At 56.7% G+C, this 11,090-nt stretch overlaps 1 protein-coding gene across 2 annotated transcripts in view; it reads right to left on the reverse strand.

The window, feature by feature from the left end:
• Nucleotides 1-9,567, reverse strand: part of LOC134989673 (oocyte zinc finger protein XlCOF22-like) — a 77,372-nt gene extending 67,805 nt beyond the window's left edge. For both annotated transcript variants that reach the window (XM_063950621.1, XM_063950620.1), the window contains exon 1: nt 9,458-9,567. The gene's annotated coding sequence lies outside the window, so the exon portion shown is untranslated. The remainder of the gene's footprint in view (nt 1-9,457) is intronic.
• Nucleotides 9,568-11,090: the final 1,523 nt, after the last annotated feature.

Raw genomic sequence — 11,090 nt, forward strand, 5'->3', positions numbered from 1 at the left:
TCATCAGCCAGGGTATCAAACTTGTAGAATCTTGCAAAAGTGTTTGAACCCGACCAAGTAGCCGCTCAGCAAAGCTGTAATGCCGAGACCCCTCGGGCAGCCGCCCAAGAAGAGCCCACTCTCCTACTGGAATGGGCCTTAACCGATTTTGTTAACGGCAATCCCGCCGTAGAATGAGCCTGCTGAATCGTGTTACAGATCCAGCGTGCAATCGTCTGCTTAGAAGCAGGAGCGCCAACCTTGTTGGCTGCATAAAGGACAAACAGTGACTCTGTTTTCCTAACCCGAGCCGTTCTGGCTACATATATTTTTAAAGCCCTGACTACATCCAGGGACATGGAATCCTCCAAGTCACCCGTAGCCACAGGCACCAAAATGGGTTGGTTCATGTGAAAAGACGAAACCACCTAGGGCAGAAACTGAGGACGAGTCCTCAATTCCGCTCTATCCACATGGAAAATCAGATAGGGGCTCTTATGAGACAAAGCCGCCAATTAGGACACCCGCCTTGCAGATGCCAAGGCCAATAACATGACCACCTTCCAAGTGAGAAATTTCAATTCAACTGTTTGAAGAGGCTCAAACCAGTGTGATTTAATGAACTGTAACACCACGTTAAGGTCCCATGGTGCCACTGGGGGCACAAAAGGAGGCTGGATGTGTAGCACTCCCTTTACAAAAGTTTGAACTTCTGGGAGAGAAGCCAATTCCTTCTGGAAGAATATAGACATGGCCGAAATCTGTACCTTAACGGAGCATAACTTTAGGCCCATATCCACTCCTGTCTGTAGAAAGTGGAGAAAACGGCCCAAGTGGAAACCTTCCGTAGGAGCATCCTCGGCTTCACACCAAGATACATACTTTCTCCAGGTACAGTGATAATGTTTCGCCGTCACTTCCTTCCTAGCCTTTATCAGAGTAGGGATGACTTCTTCCGGAATACCCTTCTCCGCTAGGATTCGGTGTTCAACCGCCATGCCGTCAAACATAACCGCGGTAAGTCTTGGAACACGCAGGGCCCCTGCTGCAACATGTCTTCTCTGAGAGGAAGAGGCCACGGATCTTCTGTGATCATTTCCTGAAGATCTGAATACCAAAGCCTTCGAGCCCAATCCGGAACAATGAGTATCGTTCGTACTCTTTTCCGTCTTATGATTCTCAATAGTTTTGAGATGAGAGGAAGAGAAGGAAACACATAGACCGACTGAAACACCCATGGCATCACCAGGGCGTCCACCGCTACTGCCTGAGGGTCCCTTGACCTGGCGCAATACCTCCGAAGCTTCTTGTTGAGGCGTGATGCCATCATGTCTATTTGAGAAAGCTCCCAACGACTTGTTATCTCTGCAAAGACTTCTTGATGAAGTCCCCACTCTCCTGGATGGAGATCGTATCTGCTGAGGAAGTCTGCTTCCCAGTTGTCCACTCCCAGAATGAATATCGCTGACAGAGCACTTAGGTGATTTTCTGCCCATCGCAAAATCCTGGTGGCTTCCGCTATTGCCACTCTGCTCCTTGTACCGCCTTGACGGTTTACATGAGCCACTGCTATGACGTTGTCTGACTGAATCAAAACCGGTAGACCGCGAAGAAGATTCTCCGCTTACCTTAGGTCGTTGTATATGGCCCATAATTCCAGTATGTTGATGTGTAGACAAGCCTCCTAGCTTGACCACAGTCCCTGAAAATGTCTTCCTTGTGTGACTGCTCCCCAGCCTCGGAGGCTCACGTCCGTGGTTACCAGGACCCAGTCCTGAATGCCGAACCTGCGACCTTCTTGAAGATGAGCACTCTGCAGCCACCACAGGAGAGATACCCTGGCCCTGGGGGATAGGGTTATCTTCTGATGTATTTGAAGGTGAGACCCGGACCACTTGTCCAGAAGGTCCCACTGAAATGTCCTCGCATGAAACCTGCCGAAGGACGCCACCATTTTCCCCAGAACCCGAGTGCCATGATGGACTGACACTCTTTGTTTTTTTCAGGTCTCTGACCATGTTCTGGAGCTCCTGGGCTTTTTCCATTGGGAGAAAAACCCTCTTCTGTTCCGTGTCCAGAATCATGCCTAAGAATGATAGCCGAGTCGTTGGAACCAATTGTGACTTTGGTAGATTTAGAATCCAGCCGTGCTGCTGCAGCACTCTCAGGGAGAGCAACACGCTTTTCAGCAATTGATCTCTCAATCTCGCTTTTATCAGGAGATCGTCCAAGTACGGGATAATTGTGACTCCCTGCCTGCGCAGGAGCACCATCATTTTCGCCATCACCTTGGTGAAAATCCTCGATGCCGTGGAAAGACCAAACGGCAACATCTGAAATTGGTAATGACAATCCTGTACAGCGAATCTCAGGTACGCCTGATGAGGGGGATATATGGGGACATGAAGGTATGCATCCTTTATGTCTAGTGACACTATAAAATCCCCCCCTTCCAGGCTGTAGATCACTCCCCTGAGCGATTCCATCTTGAACTTGAACCTTTTTAAGTACAGGTTCAAGGATTTTAAGTTTAGAATGGGTCTGACTGAGCCATCCGGTTTCGGGACCACAAACAGGGTTGAATAGTACCCTTTTTCCTGTTGCATTAAGGGAACCTTGATAATCACTTGCTGTAGACACAGCTTTTGAATTGCAGCCAACACTATCTCCCTTTCTGGGGGAGACGTTGGTAAAGCCTATTTGAAGAATCGGCAAGGAGGCACGTCTTCGAATTCCAGCCTGTAACCTTGGGACACAATTTCCATCACCCAAGGATCCACCTCTGACTGAACCCAGACGTGGCTGAAGAGTCGAAGATGCGCCCCCACCGGAGCGGACTCCCTCAGTGGAGCCCCAGCATCATGCAATGGATTTAGTAGAAGCCAGGGAGGACTTCTGTTCCTGGGAACTGGCCGTAGCAGGCATTCTTTTCCCTCTACCCTTACCTCTGGCAGGGCCGGCTCGAGGGTTTTGAGCGCCCCGGGCGGCCGATGGGGGCGTGGCTTCATACAGGGGGCGTGGTCACTTACGCCCCCTGTACAGTAATAGCGCCGATGAAATGATGTGCAGTGCACGATGACGTCATTGCGCACCGCACATCATAGGTCCTCTCCACGAAGGGAAACTAGACGCTTCGTGTCTAGTTCCCTTCGTGGAGAGGACCTTTGCTGTATGGTGCGCGATTACGTCATCGCGCACCGCACAGTAAAGGTCCTCTCCACGAGGGGAAACTAGACGCTACGCGTCTAGTTCCCTTCACGGCAGGGGGGAGGGGGCAGCGGCAGCGGGGGGCACACCAGTAGCGGATCTTGCCATGGTGCGGCGCCCTCCGGAAGGCGGCGCCCCGGGCAAAAGTCCTGCTTGCCCGTGGCAAGATCCGCTACTGACCTCTGGCGAGGGAGGAAGAGCCCCGACCTCTTCTGGACTTATGCGACCGAAAGGACTGCATCCGATACTGTGGTGTTTTCTTTTGCTGTGGGGGAACATAAGGCAAAAAAGTAGATTTACCCGCTGTAGCTGTGGAAACCAGGTCCACGAGACCTTCCCCAAATAAAAGCTCACCCTTGTAAGGCAAAACTTCCATATACCTTTTTTTCACCCGTCCATTGGCGGGACCACAGGGCTCACCTAGCAGAAATCGCCATTGCGTTGGCCCTCGAACCTAGCAATCCAACGTCTCTCTGAGCGTCTCTCATATATAAGACTGCGTCTTTAATGTGACCTAAGGTCAATAGAATGGTATCTCTATCTAGGGTATCAATGTCAGCTGACAAGGTATCTGTCCAAGCTGCTACCGCGCTACAAACCCAAGCTGATGCTATTGCCGGTCTGAGCAATGCACCTGTATGCGTATAAATTGATTTTAAGGCAGTTTTCTGTCTGCGATCCGCAGGATCTTTTAGCGTCGCCGTGTCTGGAGACGGTAGCGCCACCTTTTTGGACAAGCGCGTTAAGGCCTTGTCGACTGTGGGTGAAGATTCCCACCTTAACCTGTCCTTTGAGGGAAAAGGATACGCCATAATAATTCTTTTGGGAATCTGCAGTTTCTTGTCTGGAGTTTCCCAAGCTTTTTCAAATAACGCGTTCAGCTCATGAGATGGGGGAAAGGTAACCCCAGGTTTCTTTCCCTTATACATGCGCACCCTCGTGTCAGGGACAGAGGGGTCATCTGTGATATGCAAAACATCTTTTATTGCAATAATCATATAATGAATAGTTTTGGCCACCCTTGCATCATCGTAGTCGACACTGGAGTCAGAATCCGTGTCGGTATCAGTGTCTGCTATTTGGGACAGGGGACGTTTTTGAGACCCTGAAGGGCCCTGTGACACAGTCAAAGCCATGGATTGACTCCCTGTATTAACCCTGAACTCTGCTTTGTCCAATCTCTTATGTAATAAAGACACATTTTCATTTAAAACATTCCACATGTCCAACCAATCAGGTGTTGGCGTTGCCGACGGAGACACCACAATCATCTGCTCCACCTCCTCCTTAGATGAGCCTTCCGCTTCAGACGTGTCGACACACACATACTGACACATCCGCGCACACACAGGGATATTTTTTATGGACACAGATCCCCAATAAGGCCCTTTGGAGAGACAGAGAGAGAGAGAGTATGCCAGCACACACCCAGCGCCAACTGATACTGGAAATAGAATTCCCAGATAAACAGCGCTTTTATATATATGATATAGAGGTAGGTAGAGCCCTAGAGGTTTTTATTGCTGCCCAGGGCGCCCCCCCCCCCCCTGCACCCATCAGTGCCTGCAGTGTGTGTTGTGTGTGGGAGCAATGGCTCGCAGCGTTACCGCTGCGCGCTTACCTCATGGAAGAACTGAAGTCTTCTGCCGCCTTTGAAGTCTTCTTTCTTCTAATACTCACCCGGCTTCTATCTTCCGGCTCTGTGAGGAGGACGGCGGCGCGGCTCCGGGACGAACAGCTAGGAGAGACCTACGTACCAATCCCTCTGGAGCTAATGGTGTCCAGTAGCCTAAGAAGCAGAGCCTATCAGTTAAGTAGGTCTGCTTCTCTCTCCTCAGTCCCACGATGCAGGGAGTCTGTTGCCAGCAGTGCTCCCTGAAAATAAAAAACCTAACAAAAGTATTTCTCAGAGAAACTCAGGAGAGCTCCCCTGTAATGCACCCAGTCTCCTCTGGACACAGGATCCAACTGAGGTCTGGAGGAGGGGCATAGAGGGAGGAGCCAGTGCACACCCATACTAAAGTTCTTTAATAGTGCCCATGTCTCCTGCGGAGCCCGTCTATACCCCATGGTCCTTATGGAGTCCCCAGCATCCTCTAGGACGTAAGAGAAAGAGTCAATCTGGGTACTTCCCCTGGACAATACCACTAGTTTTTCCATCTTTATAATGACAAATTGTTTTTAGATATTTTATATGTATGTTTTTTTTATGTATTAAATTCATATGAAACATTTTCTTTCCCTTTGGAGTGCTGGGACACACATAAAGAAACCTTTACACGAGGAACAGGATCACTTTTACTGCGAGTAAACGGTACGCATCCACCTATAACAGATCAAGATACGGTGATGTGCTGGACACACACTGTTGTTGTGTAAGTAAGGTGTGTGTACTGAAGATATTTCCTTCAGCTGAATATATAAGGAGGGTTATAACATCATTCTGCAATCGCAGATAAAGATGCCTTTATGTGATCATACCTAGCAACTTTTTTTAGTCGAATTGATTAATTAAAGAAGACCGGTCCTGCACAGAGGACCCTATACTGATCTTTTTAGGTAAGTGTAAACACATCTTTGGGGCAGCAGGAGACATGTAGGGGGCAGCAGGTGAGAGGGGCAGCAGGTGACAGGCAGGGGGCAGCAGGTAAGGGGGCAGTGAGGAGACAGGCAGGGGGCAGTCAGGAGACAAGTAGGGGGCAGCAGGTGGCAGCAGGTGAGGGGGCAGTGAGGAGACAGGCAGGGGGCAGCAGGTGGCAGCAGGTGAGGGGGCAGTGAGGAGACAGGCAGGGGGCAGCAGGAGACAGGCAGGGGGCAGCAGGAGACAGGCAGGGGGCAGCAGGAGACAGGCAGGGGGCAGCAGGAGACAGGCAGGGGGCAGCAGGTGAGGGGGCAGTCAGGAGACAGGCAGGGGGCAGCAGGTGAGGGGGCAGTGAGGAGACAGGCAGGGGGCAGCAGGTGACAGGCAGGTAGCAGCAGGTGAGGGGGCAGTGAGGAGACAGGCAGGGGGTAGCAGATGACCGGCAGGGGGCAGCAGGTGAGGGGGCAGCAGGTGACAGGCAGGGGGCAGCAGGAGACAGGAGACAGGCAGGGGGCAGCAGGAGACAGGCAGGAGACAGGCAGGGGGCAGCAGGAGACAGGCAGGGGGCAGCAGGAGACAGGCAGGGGGCTGCAGGAGACAGGCAGGGGGCTGCAGGTGAGGCGGGCAGTCAGGACACAGGCAGGGGGCAGCAGGTGACAGGGGCAGCAGGAGACAGGCAGGGGGCAGCAGGTGACAGGGGCAGCTGGAGACAGGCAGGGGGCAGCAGGTGACAGGCAGGGGGCAGCAGGAGACAGGCAAGGGGCAGCAGGTGACAGGCAAGGGGCAGCAGGTGAGGGGGCAGTGAGGAGACAGGCAGGGGGCAGCAGGTGACAGGCAGGGGGCAGCAGGTGAGGGGGCAGTGAGAAGACAGGCAGGGGGCAGCAGGTGAGGGGGCAGTGAGGAGACAGGCAGGGGGCAGCAGGTGACAGGCAGGTGGCAGCAGGTGAGGGGGCAGTCAGGAGACAGGCAGGGGGCAGCAGGTGAGGGGGGAGCAGGAGACAGGCAGGGGGCAGTCAGGAGACAGGCAGGGGGCAGCAGATGGCAGCAGGTGAGGGGGCAGTGAGGAGACAGGCAGGGAGCAGCAGGTGACAGGGGCAGGAGGTGACAGGAAGGGGGCAGCAGGTGAGGGGGCAGTGAGGAGACAGGCAGGGGGCAGCAGGTGAGGGGGCAGTGAGGAGACAGGCAGGGGGCAGCAGGAGACAGGCAGGGGGCAGTCAGGAGGTGACAGGCAGGTGGCAGCAGGTGACAGGCAAGGGGCAGCAGGTGACAGGCAGGGGGGGCAGTCAGGTGACAGGCAGGGGGCAGCAGGTGACAGGCAGGGGGCAGCAGGTGACAGGCAGGGGGCAGCAGGTGACAGGCAGGTGAGGGGGCAGTGAGGAGACAGGCAGGTGAGGGGGCAGTGAGGAGACTGGCAGGTGAGGGGGCAGTGAGGAGACTGGCAGGGGGCAGCAGGTGACCGGCAGGGGGCAGCAGGTGACAGGCAGGGGGCAGCAGGTGACAGGCAGGGGGCAGCAGGTGACAGGCAGGGGGCAGCAGGTGAGGGGGGAGCAGGAGACAGACAGGGGGCAGCAGGTGTGGGGGGCAGTCAGGTGACAGGCAGGGGCAGTCAGGTGACAGGCAGGGGGCAGCAGGTGACAGGCAGGGGGCAGCAGGTGACAGGCAGGGGGCAGCAGGTGACAGGCAGGGGGCAGCAGGTGACAGGCAGGTGAGGGGGCAGCAGGTGACAGGCAGGTGAGGGGGCAGTGAGGAGACAGGCAGGTGAGGGGGCAGTGAGGAGACAGGCAGGGGGCAGCAGGTGACTGGCAGGGGGCAGCAGGTGACCGGCAGGGGGCAGCAGGTGACCGGCAGGGGGCAGCAGGTGACCAGCAGGGGGCAGCAGGTGACAGGCAGGGGGCAGCAGGTGAGGGGGGAGCAGGAGACAGACAGGGGGCAGCAGGTGTGGGGGGCAGTCAGGTGACAGGCAGGGGGCAGCAGGTGACAGGCAGGGGGCAGCAGGTGACAGGCAGGGGGCAGTCAGGTGACAGGCAGGGGCAGTCAGGTGACAGGCAGGGGGCAGTCAGGTGACAGGCAGGGGGCAGCAGGTGAGGGGGGAGCAGGATACAGACAGGGGGCAGCAGGTGTGGGGGGCAGTCAGGTGACAGGCAGGGGGCAGCAGGTGACAGGCAGGGGGCAGCAGGTGACAGGCAGGGGGCAGCAGGTGACAGGCAGGGGGCAGTCAGGTGACAGGCAGGGGGCAGTCAGGTGACAGGCAGGGGGCAGTCAGGTGACAGGCAGGGGCAGCAGGTGACTGGCAGGGGGCAGCAGGTGACTGGCAGGGGGCAGCAGGTGACTGGCAGGGGGCAGCAGGTGAGGGGGGCAGTCAGTAGACAGGCAGGGGCAGCAGGAGACAGGCAGGGGGCAGCAGGTGACCGGCTGGGGGCAGCAGGTGACAGGCTGGGGGCAGCAGGTGACAGGCTGGGGGCAGCAGGTGACAGGCTGGGGGCAGCAGGTGACAGGCAGAGGCAGGCAGGGGCAGCAGGTGACAGGCAGGGGCAGCAGGTGACAGGCAGGGGGCAGTCAGGAGACAGGCAGGGGCAGCAGGAGACAGGCAGGGGCAGCAGGTGACAGGCAGGGGGCAGCAGGTGAGGGGGGAGCAGGAGACAGACAGGGGGCAGCAGGTGTGGGGGGCAGTCAGGTGACAGGCAGGGGCAGTCAGGTGACAGGCAGGGGCAGTCAGGTGACAGGCAGGGGGCAGCAGGTGACAGGCAGGGGGCAGCAGGTGACAGGCAGGGGCAGCAGGTGACAGGCAGGGGCAGCAGGTGACAGGCAGGGGGCAGCAGGTGACAGGCAGGGGGCAGCAGGTGACAGGCAGGGGCAGCAGGAGACAGGCAGGGGCAGCAGGAGAGGCAGCAGGAGACAGGCAGGGGCAGCAGGTGACAGGCAGGGGCAGCAGGTGACAGGCAGGGGGCAGTCAGGAGACAGGCAGGAGACAGGCAGGGGCAGCAGGTGACAGGCAGGGGGCAGCAGGTGAGGGGGGAGCAGGAGACAGACAGGGGGCAGCAGGTGTGGGGGGCAGTCAGGTGACAGGCAGGGGCAGTCAGGTGACAGGAAGGGGCAGTCAGGTGACAGGCAGGGGCAGCAGGTGACAGGCAGGGGACAGCAGGTGACAGGCAGGGGACAGCAGGTGAGGGGGGAGCAGGAGACAGACAGGGGGCAGCAGGTGTGGGGGGCAGTCAGGTGACAGGCAGGGGCAGTCAGGTGACAGGAAGGGGCAGTCAGGTGACAGGAAGGGGCAGCAGGTGACAGGCAGGGGGCAGCAGGTGACTGACAGGCAGGGGGCAGCAGGTGACTGACAGGCAGGGGCAGCAGGTGACAGGCAGGGGGCAGTCAGGAGACAGGCAGGGGCAGCAGGAGACAGGCAGGGGCAGCAGGTGACAGGCAGGGGGCAGCAGGTGAGGGGGGAGCAGGAGACAGACAGGGGGCAGCAGGTGTGGGGGGCAGTCAGGTGACAGGCAGGGGCAGTCAGGTGACAGGAAGGGGCAGTCAGGTGACAGGCAGGGGCAGCAGGTGACAGGCAGGGGCAGCAGGTGACAGGCAGGGGGCAGCAGGTGACAGGCAGGGGCAGCAGGTGACAGGCAGGGGGCAGTCAGGTGACAGGCAGAGGCAGCAGGTGACAGGCAGGGGCAGCAGGTGAGGGGGGAGGGGCATTACCTGGAGGAGGAGGAGGCGGCAGTAGATGACACCAGGGACAGAGGACTGTGTGTACAGGAAGTGGGCGGGGCAGTATTTCCGGGTGTGACGCAGCGCATGGGATTATGGGTTAAGGGCAGCCGCAGTCAAAAAGCTAAAAGGAACAGCCTCGCCCACTCTCCCGCCATAGGCCGCAGAGACCCGTCACTCAGAGTCCCCACCCAGTTGCGTCCTCTAACCCGCCCATAGGACGCAGAGACCTGTCACTCATACACCTCTAGCCCCGCCTACTTCTCAGCTAATAGGCCACAGCTTTCCGTCACTCAGCAACCCTCACCTCCGCTCACACCCCGTTCACAACCCGCAGCCCCGCCTACTCTCCCGCCCATAGGACGCAGCCCCGCCCTCTCTCCCTCCCAATGGCCGCAGCACAGTCCCCGCCCTCTTCTGCCTCCCGCCCTGGTCACTGGATACGTCATTAGCTGCTGCTCACACAGACTAAGCCAACATGGCGGCGCCCATAGGGAGCCAGCAACATGGCGGCTGCCCCATCCTGATGCTGTCCTGGGTGTGTATGAAGTGTACAGATGCCCCTGTAGGGGCAGGATGCGCTGACGTGGGGGCAAGGGCACCTGGTGCCCCCCATATTCTCCCTTCCCTATACTGCTCCCCCTGCCATAAGCACTGCCCTAGTTACCACCCCGAGAACAGTAAATTTACCTTTACATTTCAGCATTTACATCCACTTACATTCCCCTAGAACAATCTGGGACACTACATTTTCTCTGGAGCGGATCAGTTTAATTGCCCCTTGGCTGCGGGCGTGTGTGCGCTATACATACTTGCCTACCCTCCCGGAATGGCCGGGAGACTCACGAAAATCGGGTGACGCTCCCGGCCCCCCGGACAGGTGGGCAAGCCTCCCGCTTTCCCCCTCGGCCGCCCCCAGCAGAGAGCAAGCGGGCGGCCGGAGGGGTCCGATGACGCGATTTGCGCTGAATCGCGTCTTTGTAGCTCCGCCCCCCGCTATGCATCGGCTCGTTTCTCGGCAAAGTCACGATGACGCGACCCTGGTGTAACGCCACCGGACCGCCCATCCTGCTGCCAGCCACGCCCCCGGACCCGGCGGAGGAGGCAGCAAAGTAGGTAACTATGGCGCTATATAATTGGGATACGCTATATGGCAGCGGGTATTATTACCAGCAGTGAGTAACTTTTGAAGTAATTTTTATTCTATGCAATGCATTTATATATGTTCTTAATATATGTGACGGAATACATTGTTTATGATATAGTCATTGATACTTGGCGTTCTCTTGTGATATTGCATGTCTCATATATATTTTCCTTTGGTCTGAGAACCACAGAATACTCAAATGGGAGCTGCTACAATTATATTGATATAACTATATTAATATAATATATGGGTGACCATGTCTGTATTTATGTGCCTTTAAACAGAGCACCTGATCTGATCATTTTAGTAGTTTATAATTGTCAAAACTACCAACCCTAGGGAATTATCCACCGTCATTCGCACCCATTCATCACAAAAAGCCTCTCCGTGTGGACCATACCATATCAACCAAGCGGACCCACTTGGCCTCAGCTCTCCAGCCTGAACCCTGGCTGCCGAACGTTTTTCTCTTGTACG

This window comes from Pseudophryne corroboree, unplaced genomic scaffold (assembly GCF_028390025.1).
Source record: "Pseudophryne corroboree isolate aPseCor3 unplaced genomic scaffold, aPseCor3.hap2 scaffold_1114, whole genome shotgun sequence".
NCBI lineage: Eukaryota > Metazoa > Chordata > Amphibia > Anura > Myobatrachidae > Pseudophryne > Pseudophryne corroboree.